This window comes from Myxocyprinus asiaticus, chromosome 10, assembly GCF_019703515.2.
Source record: "Myxocyprinus asiaticus isolate MX2 ecotype Aquarium Trade chromosome 10, UBuf_Myxa_2, whole genome shotgun sequence".
Taxonomy (NCBI): Eukaryota; Metazoa; Chordata; class Actinopteri; order Cypriniformes; family Catostomidae; genus Myxocyprinus; species Myxocyprinus asiaticus.
This window is the reverse complement of record NC_059353.1, coordinates 14,172,380-14,195,000: the sequence shown is the minus strand read 5'-3', so window position 1 is coordinate 14,195,000 and position 22,621 is coordinate 14,172,380. Positions and strand designations below refer to the sequence as shown.

General features: G+C 37.7%; 1 protein-coding gene across 3 annotated transcripts in view; it reads left to right on the top strand.

Moving 5' to 3' along the window:
- Positions 1 to 22,621, top strand: part of LOC127446787 (cytoplasmic protein NCK2-like) — an 87,423-nt gene that overhangs the window by 27,728 nt on the left and 37,074 nt on the right. The window contains exon 1 of one of the 3 annotated variants that reach the window (XM_051707999.1): positions 5,709 to 5,792. The exons of the other annotated variants lie outside the window; for them this stretch is intronic. The gene's annotated coding sequence lies outside the window, so the exon portion shown is untranslated. Of the gene's footprint in view, positions 1 to 5,708; positions 5,793 to 22,621 lie in introns of those variants that run through there. 3 annotated transcript variants of the gene reach the window in all.

Genomic DNA, 22,621 nt, shown 5'->3' with positions numbered 1-22,621 from the left:
TGGGGGCTGCCATGTTACGATCACATGTCCAGCCGAATACTACTCTCCTAATCTCAGTAATTGCCTTGTTATTGGACACTTTCACTTATGGATTATATTAATCATAGCTGACTGTGAATAGTGAATTTCTACAGTGGCATTGGCAACTGAAAACTGTTGTGTTTTGAATGTTGCTGCATAGGTGTCAGTGTAAGTCCAAGACGATAGCATAAAAAAATTCTAAGTGCACCTTTAAGTTTTGTTTTTCTCTCCTGAACCATTTGACGACACGTACTGTTGACTGTTCCTCACATTAAAAGTGCTGTAAGCGATTTTTCTTTTTTATGGAAAGGTATGCAAACATTTTTCCTACTCCCTGAAAGATATTAATGAAATTAGTATCGTGATATAATGCACTAGACTCTGTAAAAAAAAAAAAAAAAAATTTTTTTGCGAGCCGCGGTCTCTGACGCTTTCTGCCTGTCAATAATTTTGCACTTTCTCATAGTATTTTAGTTGGAGCGAATTATTGATGCTAAATGCCATTTTTATGCCATGTTGCTCATAACAGTTGTCAGTTGAGGGCACTATTTTGAATCTGTTGTTTTTGACAACTGTTTCTGCACGATGTTGGTCTCAATAAAGCTCATTTGGTATCTTTGGAGTGCGGGGTTTTGGAAAGAGGGGGCGTGGCTAATCCAACGACTCAGCTTGTGGACATTTTTAGAACTGCTAAAATCACTTGCAACACCTTTAAGGCACCAAAACAAATATATTAGGTACAAAATTGTCATCTTCACTTTTTTGTGACAGGTGCAGTTTTATTGAGAGATGGAAATTGGCTTGTATGCTGCAAGCAACACAGTAACCTGTGACTGTATCTGTGAAAACATAAATTTTATATCAAATAACGCAAAATACATACTCATGGCCAGTGAATCTTCTCAATTCAAATAGCATTGACAGAAAAAACCCTGGTTATAGTCTGTAGCTGTTAAAGTGAGGACCACCTCTGCAAAAGACCCCTTCAATGAGTGATTTAAATTAAGTTGATTATGTTAAGTTAATAAACTGAAACTTACATATTAAGATGTATGCTAACCTGAGCCTGCAGATATATAAGCTTTAACAGGGTTCGAGTCATCTACATGGTAACAAAAGTGGACTTTTAATGGATCTCCTGGTGGGTTAATTGGATGACACATTAATTGTTGGGCCGGTACTTAGTGAAGTGGAATGATAATTATGGGGTTCTGCTTCTAATAAAAAGACCCTCTCAACCATCACAGAAATTTGGTTGGCAAAGGTTTTATTTTATAGAGATTTTGAATTACTGGCTTATTAGGCCATGAGAATAGAGGCCTGTGACAGCTGCAATGCAGCCTCAAGCTGAGAGAGCAATCATAACAAGAGTCTCCTCTCTGCCCCCAGAACTGCTCGAGCCGAGCCAGTTGAGTGTGTAATTAAAGTTCTGTTTCACTGCCTAAGCCATTGCTGTTCTGAGTTGATGTCAAAAGAAAGGACATGCAGGGATGCAGTAAACAGAAGGATGCTTGCATACTTGTTAGTGCTCCATGATCCTAAATCCCACAATCCAGTCCCTTGCCAGCTCTTGTTTAGTTGGCACATGCCTTTACAATGGCATCATCTGCGGGAAGATAAAGATGTAAATTGAGACCCAGAAAGAGCCAAGGACAGACTTTTTTTGCATTTAAGCTGGGCAATATAACTAAAAAGATTTTAAATCTCAATATTTTTCAGACTTTTGATGATATTTGATATATATACAGTTGAAGTCATACACTTAGTTTGAAGTCATTAAAACGAATTTTTTAACTGATTTTGGAGCAATGGCTTCTTCCTTGCCAAGCAACATTTCATGTTATGTCGATATAGGACTCATTTTACTGTAGATATAGATACTTGTCTTCCTGTTGCCTCCAGCATCTTCACAAGGTCCTTTGCTGTTGTTCTGGGATTGATTTGCACTTTTCACACCAAACTACATTCATCTCTTGGAGACAGAACACGTCTCCTGAGCGGTCTTTCTTTACTGTGACTAGATGGTCCAGACACAAAGACTGCAAGTGTGCAAATTGAATGAAATCCCAGATGCAGTTTATTGTGCTACTCCAATCCAATCAATAATAACCAGCAAAAAAAAAGATTTGGTACAGAACACAGGACTTTTAATTGTAAACAAGCCCAAAATACACATGGGACTACTATTTTCAAATGTTTGCGCTACCAGTTGTGAATTCACTTACGGTTTCAATTGAGAAAGTGACTCGGTTTCAAACTGCTAACTAGTGCCTGACCGATACATCGGTCAGCTGATATTAGCCTTTCACCGATATATCGGTATCGGCGTATATTTTACTGATATGCGCCAATATGAAAACTTTTTTCAGAACATATAATGCAGAAAACAATGCTTTAGAATTAGTGTCACAACATAGTTTGTCCAGCAGAGCACGCTCCGACTCCATTGTTTACAGAGCTGAGCTGACGGTGGCTCTGCAGACAGGGCGGAGTTCAGTGGTGTCTTATCGATAAATTGCTAACTAGTTTGTGAAATACATACTGGAAAGTTAATAAACAATGACCCCATCATTTTATATAACTAATATAATGTTAACCCTGTCCCTGACAACCATGTCACTCATGTCGATCACATCTGTTTGTTATGTTAGCCAGCTATAGTTTGTCAGTGCAGTCAGTAATGTAGCATATTGAAAGGTAAACATCAGAGCATCTTTTTGCAGCTCAGCAGACAACAGTGCGGTGGTGGATTATGTCTGTTGAGTGTTGGTTTCATGCTATGTTGTTACCTAGTTGATGAAACACAATCCTGGAAAGTAAATAAAGTCCATCTTTTGCTCTCCGTGGCAACGAGCTTATAGCTAACTAGCTAACCATGTAGCTACTTTCATACTTTGTCAGCGTGTAAACATGTATTCACCAAATTTTTTTGTTCAGGATTCACAGTTTGGTGCCCCCTTCAACCGAACAATTCCAGTCGTTGCATTTATAAAATGTAATATTTAAAAGTCTGGTTTTCCAGACATTAAAATAGGATACGTAATAAAAGTAGATTTAATAAATAGTATATTTGCCCTTTGTAAATAATAATATATAGGAACTATATCTAAAATAAATAAGGGGTGATAAATAAATACTATTACAACAGGCTGCAAATATATTTTGAATGTGATGAAACTTGACACCGGGCGACGCACCCTAAAAACTGCACAGTTAGATCGATTTCAAACTGAAGAGCCACTTAAGTTATTTTATTTTATTTACTTACTTTTTCTCTCTCTCTCGTAAATGTAAACGAATGTAAATGCCAACACCGTCATATATGTTGAAAGGACTGATGCCTGTCAACCAAAACATGAGCTCATTGATGTCATTAAATGAGTCTGCTTTTTTTATTCCATCCATTACTCCTGGTCAGAGGCTTCTGTAAATATTTAGTTTATACGTAGGGTTACGTCCTACATAAATGTAATGGTGCAATGCTCAAATATGTAGTAGTGCATAAAGTTTGACTTAGTGCCCATTTACACCACAACTAGGCTAAGTTGTAACGTACGTATAGCTGGTGCAACCGGCCGTTTATTTTGCTGTTTATTGTATTTTTATTTATTCTTTATTTAAATGGTCAGCATTTGACCTATACTAAACATACAGTACTGATGTTTATTTAGCTATTTATTTTATTTTTATTTATTCTTTATTTTAATTGTCAGCAATTGACTGATACTAAACATACAGTACTGATGTTAATTAAGCTATTTATTTTATTTTTATTCTTTATTTTAATGGTCAGCATTTGACTGATACTAAACAGAACTGATTTTTATTTGATTGTATTTATTTTATTTATTCTTTATTTAAATGGTCAGCAATTGACTTATACTAAACATACAGTACTGATGTTTATATGATGTACTTTTTGGGTGATTCATTATAAAGACCCAGTTAAAAGAGTAATTTATTCACAAATCAGACATCATGGCTCATGCTGTGTTTGTTGTTGTGTGCGGCCAGCGAGCTCATATCATCAACAGAAAGGGTGAAAAGCGGCGCGAGACAAACTGGCACTCTAAAGATGTATTTAATAACTCACAAGATGATATCTGACGAAACCGCATATGAAAGCACACATCCCGACTGGCGACTAGATTTTAAATTATTGTCGCAATCATTTATGTTTGGTCAAATTTGCAACCATTTTAGTCGCAGTCTGGAGGCCTGAGTAATCAAACCATTTTTTCCAGATTTTTCTTGACTAAATGAACATAAGAAGGAATAATATTTAATCATTTTGATATGCATAATAATGCACCAATATAACAAAACGTAGCAGGAAACTGTAATATTTACCAATAAATATTTTTTCTCTAAAATAGTTTAATATTTGAAAAATAAGTCTTTAGTGAAAATGTATCAGTTCTGATGCTAACAAATAGTCACAGTCTTGAATCAGTTAATTGAATTGGACAGTTTGAACTGATTCACCGAAATGAATAAAACATACCAAATCCAATGCTATTTTTGGTACTGAAGTTTAGCCCTGATTTAATGGGGTAAATCAGCCTCCAAAGGGCACTTTGAAGGGAGAACAATCATTATAGCCATGCTGTAATATCGCTTCAAACAGAATTTCAAATAAAAATGACTTTAAAGGTAAGTTCCGAATTAGTGTTATTTTTGTGCCCCGTACCTTTCAGCCATTCAGAGCTCTCACAGTGGATGGTAAAGCCTTTGATAGGGCATAGAGAGTATGACTTCTGAATAGAATGCACCCTAGATACGCTTCTAAAACATCTCTTAACACTCTCACGATTGTCATAACGTCTCATTCTCGTGAGACGTGGAGGGATAAAAAAAAAAAAAAAATAGTCGAATGAGTCAAACTAGTCTTTAGGAAACTATTGACCAAATCAAATGTGCATTCAAATCATTGTGATATTTACAATGTTGATCATTTTAGTTGCCACCAAAATCATCCCAACAATATATCTGCCTGCTGTGTTTGACAGACTGATGAGTGAGGGATGGGTTGCATGAATGTCTCTGGGTGAGTAATTGAGTGATGGATGGAAAGGTTGGTGGATAGGTAGAGGTAGAGGGAGGGGCAGGATGTAATTTTTGCTGTCTCAGCCGTAAGTGTTGTTTTGACTCAGTGTGGCATGCTGTGCGTGGACACTCTGCCAGGCTCTGCCCTTCAGAAGCCCAGAACACAATCTGCTCTGAGCGAGAAGCTTCCTGTCTTTCCTCTGGACCCTAACCTTGCTTTCCAGAACTGTGTGCTATATCATGAGAACACACAGGGGTTATGTTATGACCCGCCACCCCCTTTAGGCTCTAGCACACTTTACAAATTCGAAGAATGAACATGTGTGATGTCATTTAGAACAAAACCTGGCCAAAACGAAGGTGTTTTTGAGTTCGTTTTGGTGGTTTGTAGGGATATCATTAAATATCGATATATTGATTATTGATTGGCATGTTATTTTATCAATATATTTTTGAGACATCGATATATTACAATTAGCCGATATTTAAATTAGAAGCCCAATTGCCATGCTCTCCAATTCTCTCAGTTGGCCTTTGTTTAGCAGTCTGGTGTAATAGCATTGTGAGAACACGAGGGCTATATATCATTTACTGAAGCAGGTCGCGGTCACACACACACACGTACACACACAGGATGAGCTGAAGCAGCGCAGATGGCAGTCCAAGGTGACAAAGGTTTTTGTACTTCTTCAAGAATTAACAAAGTGACGTTGATGAGTTTGCAGGTTAGTGAAACTGGTTTAACTGTGCGACATTTATTATGAAATTTCTCTGTATGTAGCCATGAATAGGTCTTTCATTCAAGCTGTCAAACCACAAAAAGACACTTGTTATTGAAATACATTGTGTAGGCTCTATGAAAGATACTTATATACAATATATCATCCAGTTATACTAGAGTAAATCATCTCTGTCCTTTGATAAAGATTTGGGTCGATATTAATGGAAAACTATACGATTTGTGCTCTGTACTCTGAAGTGCCCATTCAATCTGTTGTTTGATATGCTGCTTCACTCATGTGCTGCCTGCAGCCTAAAGCCATTTATGCATCTGCCTAAAGTAAGATATGCCTCTCTAATCATCATTCTTTTGTCTGTAATCTACCCGTTAGCACTCTTTTATACAACCATCTTTGCAGTAGTATCAGTCATCATAAATTACAATAACAGAGGGTTACCACACATTATAGCCGCGTTTAGCATGTAAGCACATTAACACCATAAATGCAGAATGTAAACATTACATGTTACATGAACCATATTCCAATCGATTTGATTCGATTTAGGGCCCTACGATTGATATTCCGATATTATGTGCCTATTTTACACAATCAATAAAAAATGTTTTGCCCTCAAATTCAACCAAAATATAATTTGAATATTATAATGAGCTCTCTGAAATGTGCAAATTCAGTATCCATATTGGGACATCCACAACAAAATAAGGTACTTCAGATGTTGAAACAAAATATGATACAGATAATAATATAAAAAATAACGTCACACACAAGTGATCATCAATCGTTTGATTACAGCTTATTTTCTGTTTAATCCAATTCAAAGTACTCACATACCCATGACTTGTTTCCAACTATCTGTGCTGTCTGCGATTTTCTTGGCTACAACTTCCACAGTTGTAATGAAATATTCTGTTACAGTTAACTGTGGTAAATGTTAGTAAGGGTGTTGATGTGTAGATGTGTAAAGTCTTATAACTGATGCTGGAGCTGAGCAGGTGTTTCTCTTTCCCTCGTTAGTGATGTTCAGAATGTCGGCGTTGTCCAGACGTTTCACATGATGGTTGAACTGCTCCATCATGGTACTTTTAAATAGCAAATTCTCATGTAAAATTCAGATGGGTCGCATTTGGGAAGCCAGAATTAATCGCACATGTGAGCTGCTCTGCGTTTGTCATGAGAGCTTGCATTTTAAGGAGCGCCCGGTTGACGTGCTCGCACTGATCCTGTCACTGGTCTGGAGCTCGCGTTTCGTGTGCGCACTGATAGCAGAGCGCAATTTGGCTTCACAGATCCTGCGCACATCCTTGTCCCACATGAAAAGCGTATTTAGCGCTCATAAAGTGAAATGAATGTAATAAGGCTGCTTCATTGCCTGACGGAAATGCGCACGGATATGGCTGACATGAGAGTATTAAAATATTAGATATTTACGCGTTGTATCGATAACATCGGATCGTTGGTTATTGGATCGATACATGGATCCAGATCGATGGATCGTTACACCCCTGATATATATTACTTTAAATCATCATTGAGTGGTAAAAACAGCTTCTTTTACTAATCTACTAATTCTACTCATAGAATGATGCATGAAGTAATTGATAACACATTTTATTGTAACATTAGTTAAGGTTTTACAGGTTGTCTTGTGCGTCCTCATATTTAAATGCTCCTCTAAATGTCTCCCCCAGTGGCGTGGCCAGTGTCTGAATGTTTGCAAACATTATGTCGTTGCTCAGTTGTTTCGAGCTGCTTTTTGGCACTGAGTGAAGAACCAATAAGAACTTCTCTGTTAGTATCCCAGGGTCTTTAAGCTCATCCCACCCTTGGATGGCATAGAAATGCCCTTTTTGACTCGAGCCTTTTCTCTGCGAGTTCAATAAATGCATGGCCAATGCGCTGACCTACAAGCATCAGCGAGCTGACACCATTAGCTTTTGCCCTTTGTCCTAAAAACGTAAAAAAAATAATGTTTTGCTTGCATTCAGCCTGGCGGAAGAAAAGCTTGTTTGTATTAACTCAAATACCACACCTGAATCATGCTTTTGAATTTGTGCTCTTACTTTGGTTCTTTGAATGAAATAGTTGAAAATGGTTGACACATATTTTCATTTTCGAATAGTCATTTGATCTCACAAGACCTAACAATAGATCATTTTAAACGCAAAAGATGTATGACGTCTTAATTAGAGCCGACAGAAGATGATGACACAGCCTGAAGTCCAGGCACACTTCAGGGAAAATACTGGACGTCAAAAGATCAGATGGGGACATTAAAGGTTTGGGTGAGGAACAAACTGAAATGCAAGGTGATACTCACTGAAAATCCTTCTCAGCTCTCAAATATCATTCAGATATTTAAACTGGTGTATAAACGTCAAACCTGGTGATTTTATGACTGATTTTTCATTTTTGATTCAACTAATCCTTTAAATGAATGGAAAATGTTCACAGCTTATGAGTAATAAAGAGTTTTTCCTCTAAAACACTTAAGTATAGGTCATTAAATATTTTCAAAAGATGGTTTCATCTTTTGTAAGTTGTTATTTAGCACATGTCTTGTACTACCTCTAACTAAAGACAAAAGCTGAGTAGTTGATTGAGAGCTTTTGATTAATATGTGTAAATCAGTCAAATAATCGATTAATCATTTCAATAATCGTTAGCTGAATCAATCAAAATAATAAAAAGTGTCCTTGGCCCAAGTAGTTCAGTTTTATCATCTGAACTATTGCTCTCAACAAAGTGATGTCTATATATACTTTTAGAAAGACACACACTGCATCTGTCGTCTCGAATGCTTCTCAATGAGAGCTACAGAGCGATATTCATTTGACACCTATGCTCATGACATTTATCATGGTCAAGTGATTTAAGCATGATGTGAGCACATGGTTCTGAGCTTCAGACCCTGAGGTCTATCCATTGAAAGGGAAGAGGGGCTCTGTGGTGGGTCTGCACACTCTGTGTGTGTTTAGGTTCATCAAAGGGAATAATTCAGCAGTGAACAGAGAGGAGTTCTATAGTACAAAGGGAAGGAGAAGGACAATCTCAGTGTGAGTAAACAGTCCATCTCATCTGACTGCACAGCCCGACTCTCTCACTTATTATGATCTGCTCAGTATGCATCTGTAGAGGGTGTGTTTGCATATGAGAGAGAGGGAGATCTTTGTATTGTTGACAGTCTACTGTATCTACAAGAACTGTCCTGTGGTTATCCACTGTTTCCTGTAATGAGATGTTGAGATACTCCTTATGCCAATGTTTTTTTTTTTTTTTTACCTCAATTATCCATTCATTGAAACAACAAACAGTTTGAAGTGATTTACAGAATTGAACTTACTAAGTCTAGCATAATTTTTGTAAATGAATTTCAAATAGAGGATGCTATTAAAATGTCTGTCTGAACACTCTCATACTCTCATGCAAGAGGTGGGACAAGAAGAGATTGCAAAACTAGTCTAATGACCATCTTTAGGAAGCTTAATGGCCAAATAAAATGCTTTAAAGTCTTTGTGATATTCACAGTGAAACTTTATTTAATATTGCCAGTAAAATCATCAGAAATGTAGCTTGAATATATATTGTCCAGCCAGTATAGAAAACCCCTTGCTGTTAAGAATAAATGCATACATTTACATTTACATGCATTTCTTCTAGTCTGTAACCCACCTTAAAGTGACCGCATTAATAAATTATAGTAATTCTATTAATTCTTCACATCCAGTTATTATAGAAACATGAATATTCCTTCGCCCTTTCCATCCTCGCGATTCTGTCTCCATGCATACAGATGATATTTGAGAGTTATTGTTGAGTCTCTCTGTGAATTATCCAAGGGGAGTGAGAGAGGTGTAGAACTCAAGCCAGCCTATTAAAAAAATTATCCACGTCTTATTACAGCATGGGATTATGCCTGACATGCTTCAACTGGGGTGTACGGTATGTGGAGTAATGAGGAAGAGAGAAAGAGACTATGAGCCCCTCCATATGGACGTCTCAGAGGGACTGTGATGGAATGAAATTGAGCAGATCTTTAATGCTGTCCAAACTGTGTGCCATGAGAGACCTGCATATGGAATAGAGATGAAGACAGAGCCAAGCCCTGCAGTTCAAAGGGAGTTATAGGACAACCGGCCACATCATGCTGGGGTTTAATTGGGCAGAGGCAAGGGATTGCAGATGCGTTGAATTCCTCAACGCCTCTGAATTTCACACAGATTCTAGTTAAGCCTTATTTACTGTGAGCTTAATAGGTCTCCACATACAAAACAAACACCGGTAAGAGGGAAATAGGATTTAGAGGTGACATCCCTGGCTTTGTATGAAGAATCCGATCACAAGTGGACAGCACTAAATCCTCAGGGTCTAAAATGTTTTGTGATTCGATCACTCAAACCCAAGGACGTAGATTTGGCTTGAACATTTGGGGGGTTTGCAGTGTGAAGCATTTACCCATGTTTCCATTGATCATGGTATAAATAATTAGGGATGCACAGTCTGATACCTGGATCGGTATCGGCTCTGATACTGAAGCTTTTAGACGGATCGGATATCGGTCCGACGAGCCCGATCCAAATCCGATACTGAGTGTTTGTCGTGTTCGTTACTGTCAAGCTCCAAAAATGACATTAAAGAACCATTAAAACACCATTAAAGCAGTTCACATGACTCGTGCATTTTATTCAAAGCCATTTAAAGATGTGTGATAGCTCTGTGAATCACAAAAGGCTGTGTTTAATAAGTAAATGTAGTATGCGCAGCAATAGTGCGTTGGTGAATGGCGCTGCTCTGTTGATGGAAACTCACGCACAGGCTGGTGATGCACTCTCGGCTATTTTTAACCTTCACAGCAGTGCACAATATTTGAGCGCTTCTCACAAACAACATCTCAGATGTAGATGCTCAGTAGTTCGGTTCACTTATAATATGAATTTAGAACGGCACTGCTTTTTTTTTTTTTTTTTTTGCCAGAATTTTAATAAGAAGCGAATTAAACTACTGTGAACTTGCCTGCAAACAGAGACATACAGGACTTCCTGGGGAGTTTAGAATGTCAAAATAAAAGCATGAGGGTTTAAAAAGTGCACAATTTAAATATATTACTGTTGTATTTAAACTTAAAGTTAAGTCAATAATAATAATATTAATAACGATTTATTATTATTATTATTATTATTATTATTATTATTATTGTCATCGTTAGTATTTGTTTACAATTTATACAATATTTAAGTTGAATAGGTTCCAAAAAATACTGTGTGAATGAAAAGTGAGCTGATGTCTTGCAACTAAATTTAACAAAAAAGAGATCTGAATCCTTTAAAGTCCAGATGCAAGTTGGAAAAAAAAATAAAACAGTGGTTTCTTTTCTACTGATGACTTATACTGGAATTACTGTTAATTTTTCTATATTTTTAAGTTTGCTATACATTTATATTGAAATAATGTGTAGTTAGAGGTTTGTGTTTCTTTACATATTAAAGAGTACTCCCAATTATTTCCACACAATAATGTAAAGATATTCTAAACTGATTATGCAAAAAAAACCCAAAAAAAAAACACACACACAAAAAAAAAAACACTGGTATCGGATCGGGATGGGTATCGGCCGATACTGAGATTTCCGGCATCAGAATCGGATCGGAAGAGAAAAAGTGGTATCGGTGCATCCCTATAAATAATGGGGGGAACCAAATTCCGAGATTATCAGAAATGCACGTGAGCGCCTAACATTTGTAGTGTAAACACAAATGTGTAAAATTGGTTGGTTGTTTTCTTTCAAAAAAGTAGATATAGCTGGGCATTGCCAACCACCATGATACATCTTGTGATACACTGAATTGTAACATGTATCGCGATACATCACAATGTTATAATTGAATCACGAATAAAACCATGCCGAACATGTAAGAGAGTCTCAGCGTGCCCACAAGAGAAAAGAATCCGATCAATAAAAACATTAATATAGTAATCTAAAGTATCGATACAATATAGTGAGAAAAAGTATCACAACATAACGTTATGTGATTGTTATGGCACAGCCCTAGAAGTAGATAACTGGCAAAGTTTGAAGCTCTTGGCCCCATTTACACCTGGTATTAAGATGCGTTTGGGGCTATCCATTTAAAATGGGACGATGCTAAAGACAGGTGTAAATAGGGTTCAAAACGTTTTGAGGTTTGTCCACTTCAACCACATTCGAAGGTGATCGAAAATGCATGTGACCACATTGGGCTTGTAGTGTAACATTCATCTATTCGAATACGTTTGAACATCAGCGAAGCACCACCCACTCATATGTCAGTCAACCACTGAGCCAAAACAAGAGCTTTAAATTTTGCTAGTTATTATGTGCAGTTTTATAAAGAAAATAACCATCTGCTTGGAAATTTGGAAGCCTCTTTGGTATGCCTGATATCAGTATGCAGCAACACAGATGTGAGGCACACACAGCCGAAGCTCAATTAATACAGATACTCCATTAAAATGACTGAGAATTGATGTATGTCGTCATTCAGTCACACAATGATGTAGGGATTGATGTGTCGTCTTGAAATCAGACCCCCTCCCCTCGAAATCCAAACACAAGTGGTCAAAAGAGAAGCATATTACGGCCAGGTATAAATGGTGATGTGTCTCGCCTGTCCACTTGTGATTGGTTTACACCTGTATTTGTTGACCACTTGTAATTGAATCACCAAGATGGATACCAGGTGTACATGATTTCCTAGCCTGTTTATTTTTCCCCTTTGCAAACTTGTGTGCTTGGTTCGCAAAGGGTGGCCACAGATTTGCAGTTTCATTGTCTTGCTTTTCCAACAGTCAAATTGTATTGTAATATGGCCTAGATACAGCTGTGTGTGTGAATATGTCTGTGTAGCGCTGCTGTTATAGATTGAGATTTATGGCTGTAGGCCTATTAACAGCCCTGCCATGATCATGCCAGGCTCCGGAAAACATCTTCTACTCTCTCATTCCTGACAAGCTTTATTCTCTCAGCCAGAAGCTTCATGTTCACAAGCCCTTTTTCATTACCTCAGTCAGAGATAGAGATGCCTTCAATCTTTATGAATGAATTCTTCACTGGCTCTAACAGCTACAAGCCCTCGTTCGTTCGTCTCCATCCCCAGAGCTTGTGCTCATAACCTTCCACTCAAATTGAAGCTCCATGTTCGATCATAGCTGCCGGTTCAATTGCCATATCTCTGCTCACTTACAATACATACACGGAGAAATCAGACATGGAATCTGTAGGCATGTGTAGCTTCGGATGTTTGTTCATGCTCTGGCATTTGAACGCAGGTATTCTATTTTCTGTGCACACATGTGTGCACTATAATAGACCACAAGCTTTTTTCTGTGTGTGTTTGTGTGTTTGTGTGTGGGAAGAGACATGCCTGTTCTGATTTAGAGCTGTGAAAGATGTGTGTTTGCTTTACCGTGTGTGTGGGTGCATATATTATCTGTGCAGTCATGAGAGCAGTATGTAAGCATCTAGTGGATACATTGCCAACGGGGCAGATAGTGAGTCATTATTTGTCCCAGCGGAAGCAGCTGGATGGCAAGCACACACACACACACACACACACACACACACACACACACACACACACACACATACTCATGTTGGTGCAGCTATCATTATGAGGACTCTCCATAGACATAATGATTTTTATACTGTACAAACTATAGATTCTATCCCCTAACCCTACCCCGAAACCTAACCCTCACAAAAAACTTTCTGCATTTTTACATTTTCAATAAAACATAGTTTAGTATGTGTTTTTTTTTTTTTTTTAACAGATTTGAATTATGGGGACACTAGAAATGTCCTCATAAACCACATTTATAGCATAATACCCTTGTAATTACCAGTTTGTAACCTAAAAAAAGTCCTCGTTATCCACTTAAACCTGCCCACACACACACACACACACAAACACACAGAGCATACTGGAGCCTAGAGTATACTTTCAGGCCAATCTAGTTAGCGCTGCTGCAAAGTTTGCTTCGTAAGCATCTCATCTGTCTGTGTTTCTGCTTTAAAGTCTGAGTTTGGAACTTGTACCTATAGTCCAAAAGCTATCACAGCCTGAGACTAAGCGTGGTGAGAGAATTTTGCGATATGGGGGTTTCTACAATTTCAGTCCCAAGTCCTAAGGCTTAATTTTTCGAGCTCTGTTCTGTCACATAATAGGGGTGGGAATCTTTAGGAACTTCACAATTCGATTTTGATTCATGGAATCACAATGTGATAAAATTATTCTTGATGTATTGATAAGATGGCGAAAATTAGGGCTGTGCAATTTATCAGGTTAAACTCGAAATGGAGACAAGACCTTATTGCAGTTATTAAACCGTTAAAGGCTGTGATTCAGTGAAATAATATAGTATGCATCTGCTGTGTCCTGCATGCTTCAAAGTGAAGGGGCGACACTCTGTCCTGTCATCTACTATACATATTCCAAGCAGGCCTTTGCATACCAGAAGCGATGTGATAATGCTAAACAAATCACCGGCAAATGGCCCTTTCACATTAAAAGCGAGGAGAATGAGCGTCGTTGGCGCATTCACGCCTCTAGAATAGGTGACACTAATTGACAAGCAACTTTATCCCGATAAGGTAGGTGGCGCAAAGCGCCTTTCAGCTGGTCTACCTTCGCCCATCACGGATGAGAACAACAACTTGACAAGTTCAGTTGTAAACTACTGTGGATTCACAATACAAAAGACAAGCAAGCGAATTCTCTAACTAGCCAATCTGAAAAATTCAAGCTGCAGCAGTAATTACGAGTTGCGCTGGTTTTGGTAATTACAGCGGCTCTTGACACGTGATCCAAAGTTAATATTTGACTGGTCAGGGCATTTCATCAACAGGTGATTGAAAAAAAGCCCACTCACTTTAAAAAAAAAACTTGCTTTGTCGGTGCATAAATGTTTGCTTTAAGTGTGAATTGGCTTTATAACAATCCATTGTTTCTATTCAAAATGTTAATCGCGGTGAGAAAATTCACGTTTTGTGTGCAAAGGCTTGGCTTTCTCTATTGGCAGCAAAACATGAGAAAAACAACACTTAGTTTGGAGACAGATAGCATCACTTGATAGTAGTGGTCGATCTAAAGTATATATCGGAATTTTTTAATTATTGGCATCGGCCGATAAATTTTCCCCTTTTGGCCGATTTGTTTCTTGAGGGCACTGAGAATCGCCTGCTTGCATGTGAAGTGTCTGAGACATGTAAAGACCAATCACAGTTCATTTTGTTGTTATGTGCTATCATGTTATTACAATAATAGACCGGTGTGCAACACAGTGTCATTGAAACGGTCCACATATCAGAGCCGCAGCAGACGCATTTGAGCTCATAATGTTAAAGTGCTCGCCTGTTTCGTTCTCCCTCTCTCTCCTCAACAGTTCCCTTTTAACTGTCTTATCTAATGATAAAGGCAAATATAAATAAAACTAATATCATATACCGCCTGCAAATATGTGCATATCTCGTTTAAACAGATGTAATAACCCAACCTCACTCAACTTCAGCAAATCCAGCATCTTGTGGAGTGCTCATTTATTTACCTCTAAAGCACGTATTCTAACAGTCACTCCTCAACAGTTCCCTGTCGCTTTTAACTTTCTTTTCTAATGATAAAAGGCAAATATCAATAAAATTTGTATTATATACCGTTTTGTACATTTGTAAATGATACCTCATTTAAACAGATGTAATTCACAAACCTCGCGGAAATCCAGCATTTACTTTCCGTCGATTGCTCATCCGATATCTTCCTCTGAAGTGCATATTCCATCAGCCAGAATCAAAAACTTCAGGATCAGGATCAAAAGTTCCTCTGATTCACAAATCATGATGGTCACTCTGTGACAATCCAAGCAGGCGATCCAGGCTGTTTAAACTGTCAGGAGGTTGCTGCTCGCGCTGGATCCGCATGAGCGTGTGAGTCAACTTCAAAGTAAAAGTGCTTCACCTGTGCTATGAATAAATGTCTTATTCACTATGCACTGTATGTACAGTTGTTTTTTGTATTCGGTTTTGAGAAAATGCGATTGCCATACGTGGTTGCTGGACTACTGTGTGTACTGTTATTTCCTTCTTCCTAATATATTAAGAATTTCTTCATGGGCAAATTAATTATAAAAATTTGTTGACTTAACAGAAATCAGAAGAAACTGCTATCTACCATTTAAAATATAATATTATTTTATTTATTTTTTTGTAAAAAAAAAAAAATAATTTTTTATAAAGTTAAAGTTTAGTGTGAAATTGAGTAAATATAGGGCTAAAAAAGAGTTTATAAATTTTTTAGCAATTTTATGTTTGTTATTTACTATATTAAAAGTGCAATATGTAACTTTTTTCATGTAATATCCGCCTTTTTTTTGCCAATTTGTGAACGGCTTGTAACGCAACTTAAAAAATGAGCCCTTCCCGGACTTCCTAGGTTGCCTATTAAAGCCTGTAGACTGATTTTCATGCGAAGGGAGCGGGTCGCTTTTGCTGGGAAAATCCAAAGGATGTGACATTTATGCGCGCTCCTGAGAGCCTTGCCTCAGTGCATCCGCTATTCAACAGCGACAACAAACTGTAACACTAGGTAACGTTATCTTAGAGATGGAATCTAGCAAACGTCCGGCTCCCAGCACAACATCGACTACTACACAAACTCCGAGTAAGCCAAAATAATTAAAAATAAATAAATAAATGTATCTACTGAATCCAGTCTAGCTAAGCGGGAACATGAGTGGTCGAGCGAAAACTAGAGTGAACATCGGCAGGGCATTTGATTCCTGGAATGACCTTCGTTCGGTTTTGGGGATCAAAACCGACCCTGAATTGGCATTCTTCTTATTGGACTGGTAAGCTTACATAACTGCAAAGCATGTGAAATATAGTGCCATAAGGATTGATCTGTGTAATTTTAGCTAACTTGATCTTGACTGCTAACGCTGACGAATTGCAAGCTTCCTTGCTTCGTAACTTTCAAATAATTTCAACGATCTTCTCTTTATACTAAAAGTCAGGTATGGTGATTCACAGTAACTGTCATAATGTTAATCTGTAATTATTCAGCAAGGTAAACTACAATAATACATGAAATGAATGCTAGACAATGTTTAAGATAATGCAAAAAGACCCATTCTTTAGTGTAATGAGTTATACAGAAAATATATACAATCTATAATTATAAAACAATAGCACATTCGATATATCAAAATGTCAGTTGTGATGGAATCACATCAATACTGAATTGTGTCAACATATTTATAATGTACAGTCTATTTTATAAACAGCTACTGTCATCATCCACCAAATTTAGCTAACAGCAATTGATAAAACTGGCTAGCAAGCTAACGCCGACATAGGCTATCGTATAAATGCAGTCAATGTATCACGCAAAGAAAAGTGATTACTTCAAACTACAGTCTCGCATAGTCAGACCTATATCCACACTTTGTTTTAGCCCTGTTCCAGCACTGGAGAGTCAAATATAATATACAGTCTCAAAGTTTGTATTAAAACAATCATAACTGTGTAATTTTAATTATGCTACCTCATCTGTCAGCATGATGCCGGTGAATCACGTTCAGTCTCTTTGTTTTGTTCCCTATGGAGTGCGCGCGATCATGAGCTACAGGCTGCAGTTCACTTAACGGCCACAGGTGTCATTAATAACAAGGGTTTCTGAATCTTACATGCTGCACCTTTAAATAGTGATGCACCGATCAGGAAATTTTAGGCTGATACGATACCGTTTTATTTTTTTTTTTTTTTTAAGTGCCCTTTGCCAGACTTTTGCAAGTTATATTGTGCAGTTATATGTTTATGCCCCACACAGTAAATTTATAGTAACACTTTACAAAAAGTTTCCATTTGTTAACATTATTTAACAACATTACTGTAGTTAACATGAACTAATGAACTTAATGTTAGTTACAACATATACTAATACATTTTTTAAATCAAAAGTTGTATTAGTTAACATTAATGCAATATGAACTAACAATGAACAACTGTATTTTTATTAACAAACATTATGATTAGGGGGCCTGGGTAGCTCAGCGAGTACTGACGCTGACTGCCAACCCTGGAGTCGCGTGTTCGAATCCGGGGTGTGCTGAGTGACTCCAGCCAGGTCTCCTAAGCAACCAAATTGGCCCGGTTTCTAGGGAGGATAGAGTCACATGGGGTAACCTCCTCATGTAAATGCGTGGTCTCAGAAGTGGAGGCAATTGAGATTTGTCCTTTGCCACCCGGATTGAGGTGAGTAACCACGTCACAACGAGGACCTACGAAGTAGTGGGAATTGGGCATTCCAATTTGGGAGAAAAGGGGATAAAAAAATTATTAAAAAACAACCTAACATTATGATTAATAAATGCTGTAAAAAAATATATTGTTCATTGTTGCATTAACTAATGTTAAAGAAATGAAACCTTTTTTATTAAGTGTTACCAAAATTACATTAATTTTGAATTTCTAACATTTATTTGTATTGAAAACAGTTTTAGAATAGTTCTGTTGTCAATATCAAAAGGTCATTGTGACATACTGGCAACCAGTAAAAACCATGAGAGCATCACACACAGCAGAGATACTTTCAAAAATAAGAAAAATATATCCATTACAAGCTCTAAAACTGCCCAAGTGAGAAATCATTAATATCTATGATTTGTTTACTGTCTTTGGTGTCTTGTTGTAACACAAATTACTAATTATTAAGCAAATGCGTGAAGATGTGGTACCGTTATTGAAGGTTTAACAGTTACATCTGTTATTAGTGGTATTGTGGCCAACATTAATCTGATTTAAATTGGGATCCTCACAGAATAACGCTGGGATGAGTGACTGTTGATGAGATATTGAGAGAACCTGGAGAGTACGCTTGTTTGATTGACACCGAGAGCGCTCATGTTGAAGAGAGTGAAGCTAAAAGCGCTCATGCAGACTCAAACAGTCTCTATCGCTCCACACAACGTCTGATTGTCATGTGTACTCAGATTTGTATTCGCATGTTTATTTTTTGTTGAATTCGTTTTTTATACCCGTTAGCAGCCTCTTTATCCTCTTCCTGCTCACTGTGCAGTGAGTCAGAATTACTACCGTAATGACTCTAGAAAATGGGCAACTCATATTCATACACGTGTAATTCTTACACATAAAAAAAAAAAAAAAAAAAAAAAAAGAAAACTGCATAAATGTGTCTGAAAGTTTACATTTGTGAATTGTCAACAATTCACCCTCCAAAGGCCACTCTGTCATGCCTCAAGGGCTGAGAAAGCTCCCATTTAGTAGAGTAGCGGTGTATGTGTGATTCCTTGCGTGCTGCAAAAAAGATTGGCCCTGATTCTAGGCACGATCGGCCGATCGCCGATCACGGATTTAAGGGGAAGATCGGCCGTTTTCGATCGGCGGCCGATCGATCGGTGCACCCCTAATATTAAATAGCCTGTTGGCCACCCTGCTCTCTGGATATCGGCCTCGGCCATTAAAAAACCCATATCGGTTGATCACTACTTGGTAGTTTGTAGTTTTCACACTCCCTGTTGAACATGAGAGTTGTTTTAATGCGATACTTTTTTGTTCTTTTAGCATTGATATCGAACTAGCAGTAGGGTTGGGAACTGAGAACTGTTTTTTGTTCAGAACTGATAATTTATTTATTTTTAAATACCAGAATTGTTTGATTTCAATGACTTTCTGTTCAGTTAACGTGCAATATTGTACTAAATTACTCTGACAGTGTTTCCTGCAGCGCATTTGAGTGGTATGAGATTAATGTTTATTATGGCGAGGTTTATATTGCAATCACTATATTGTCAAGCAAAAACCTTTTAGCAATAAAACATGTGACTGATCTAGTAATTTGCTTTATCCTTTACAAAGTATATGGAAGCTTTGATGCTTGCTTGAGGAATATCTCTACAGAATTGACACAAGAACAGGATGTTGTTCCTTTAGCTCTAGGTGGAAACACACAGACGTTTAGTGTGGCATATTTTGCACAACTCATGGCACTTAACTGTATCTATAATGTTTTTACAGCTATTATTTCAAGAAACAAAATCAATAATTAATTTAAAATACTGATTATGAATTTCTGTGTGTCAATGCAGAATTATGTGAGAAAGCATTGCAGTGTGTCAATGAATGAAATTTTGTTCCGAGTATTATCATATAAATGCATGTACTTTTATATTCTGTAATTTCTCATCCAGCTTCCTTTACAGTTACTTCTCTTGTTCACATCCAAATGTAATTCCCTTTTCTTTGTTGTTTGGTGAGCTTGTATGCGGTACACCATGGACAGGCAGAGAATAGAGTGGCATTTCCATTCTAATGCAAAGTAGAAAACGTCAACATCAAAAATAATTAAATTACCAAATTAGGGTAAGGTATTTACACTTATTGTAAATAGTGGCACATGCTATTTGCACCCAGGTGTAAATTGTGACCGATACGATTTGCACAGTAGTGTACTATAATAATATTATAGTGTATTATAAAACATATTCAGTGTATGTAGTATAAGTATTTATACTTTATTTACACCTTTTGTGTTTATTGATATTTAAGCCAATGTCTGTCTTCGCTTGCATTGGATGGATATGGGGAAAAGTGGGAAAATGCAAAAGGCAGACTCGAACTCCTGCACTGGAAAAAAACTGCAATACAAATGTTGCCATGCCAATTCTTAGATATACTGATGTCAAATTCACATACGTATGTCTCCATGCTTTTTCTTCAACAATAATATAATATGTTTTGGTAGTTTTGACTGGTTCCATCGGACTATTGGCGTGCTTATAGCCGGGCTGTGTGTCCAGGGTTATTTACACTTAGTCAGGGCCTGAAATTCATTTATGAAAATGAGGGGGAATTCCCCCCTTATACGGCTCATATGGGGGGATTTACACACTTTGGTGGGGAAAGGTTGCTAAAACTTAGCAACTCCTTCATGCGAATTGAATAAAACAATGCAAAAATAAACATTTCACATTGTAAATTTGTCAGAGATTTGATTCATACAACAAAAGTGGTTAATGGAAAATTATTATTGTATCATTAATAATGTTTTATTTCACATCAAGGCTATTTATACAGATATTGTATCTATTGGTTTAATAATTTGCAGCTGCACTAAGTGAATAAAATTGAGCGGGAATGTCCCACGCTATGAACGTGGAACTTGCGGGAATGATTAAAATTGTGCGTTATACCATCAATCCCGTGCCAAATTTCAGGCCCTGCTTAGTTCAAATAATTATATGGCTATATTGAACAGGTGTTAGGGGGAGCTTCGTGGTCACGTGGCCTTATGCAATCACTTGTTTCGCTTATTATGTAGGCCTGGCACTGCCGGTGAGAACTGACGTGATTACAGGGAGACTGGTGGATCAGCAATGCATGTTGTCATATTGTACTTTAACTCACTATCGCGGTTTATGCAGTAAACTTATTGTTCATCTATAGAGAAACGAAGTGAAGGATGTCTTATTTTTATTCTGTGTGGCTGACACGACGTGACACGAAGCCCGCAAGCAGCAGTGTGCCCTCAAGCGGCGGATGACTGTATAGACAGTCTGCTGGAATGATTACTGAATGCATTTGTGATAAAATATATTTATTGACAAATATTCGATCATCGATTATTCATTAACATCCCTAGTAGAGACAGAATCAAGCTGAGCATTTGTGTTGTTGAAGTAATAAGGTGGAATTATTGGGCTGGCTAGGATGTCTTGTAAAATAATTGATTGACTGCTTGACTGAGGTCTCTTGTGGTTTGACTCAGTGGACGTGTGCCGGGCATGTTTGTTTTGACAGTTGCTGAAGCCCTTCTCTTGCACTGCGTTTGTATGGTAGCTCAATTTGAGAGGCATGCAGTCTAGAAAGGGATGTTGGAAGTCATGGAGGGAACTTGCCTGTAGTGGCCTGTTGTGACGGTGAGGTCAAATGCTTGCATGAGGGAGATGAGCTGGTAATGGAACACCATAAACCTGTGACATCCTGTGCTTTCTTTAAATGGCCATTTTGTTGGAGGGCCTTTTGTATTTTTGTCCGTACCTGTTTCGTGATGACACTGTAGATGATTTAGTGGTGTGTTTTGTACGTGTACTGTTCAGCATGTTTGTTTATTATGCATGCTTTGCTGCAGGGCATAGCTGGCTTGTTTAGTGCCCCACAGATCCTTTTGATCACAACTGGATTACTTTGAGATTGTATCAAAGCAACACTTCAGTTTAGTTAGATCTGATTTACTGCAGGCGTACTGTTAACGGAAGACCTCCCCCACTGTAACTGCTGAAGGATGTTGTCAATTTTCCTTTTAAGGCCTTAAAGTTGTCCGTGTTGCTGATCGGAATGCGCACAGTATGTGTGATGCAAATTTCGTCATCAGCAAAGTCGGCGTGGACTGTCCACCTGCGTCCCAGATTTTCTCGACACGAGGACGGTTCTTGTCTCTTCGCATTATTGGCACATGCGCCTGCCATTGACTGTACTGAAAGAGTATCACAGAGCAGTCGTAGTGTGCATGCGTTGAATACATTCTTATTCTCTTGCGGTCAAAAAAGTATACTTTAAAGGCTGAGTGCTCGACCATGTGCATGTGCAAGTATACCCAAGCCTTTAGGCTATAGACTGAATGCGAGTCTTGTGTGTTATTGTTAGCTTTGTACATTAAACTGAGATTTTTAAATGGCAACACATTGTTCTTTCACCCTCATCAAATATGTGTTAAGGCAACAGTTATACCCGGGCTGACGGATTCCATTCAGATTCACATGGAAATCAG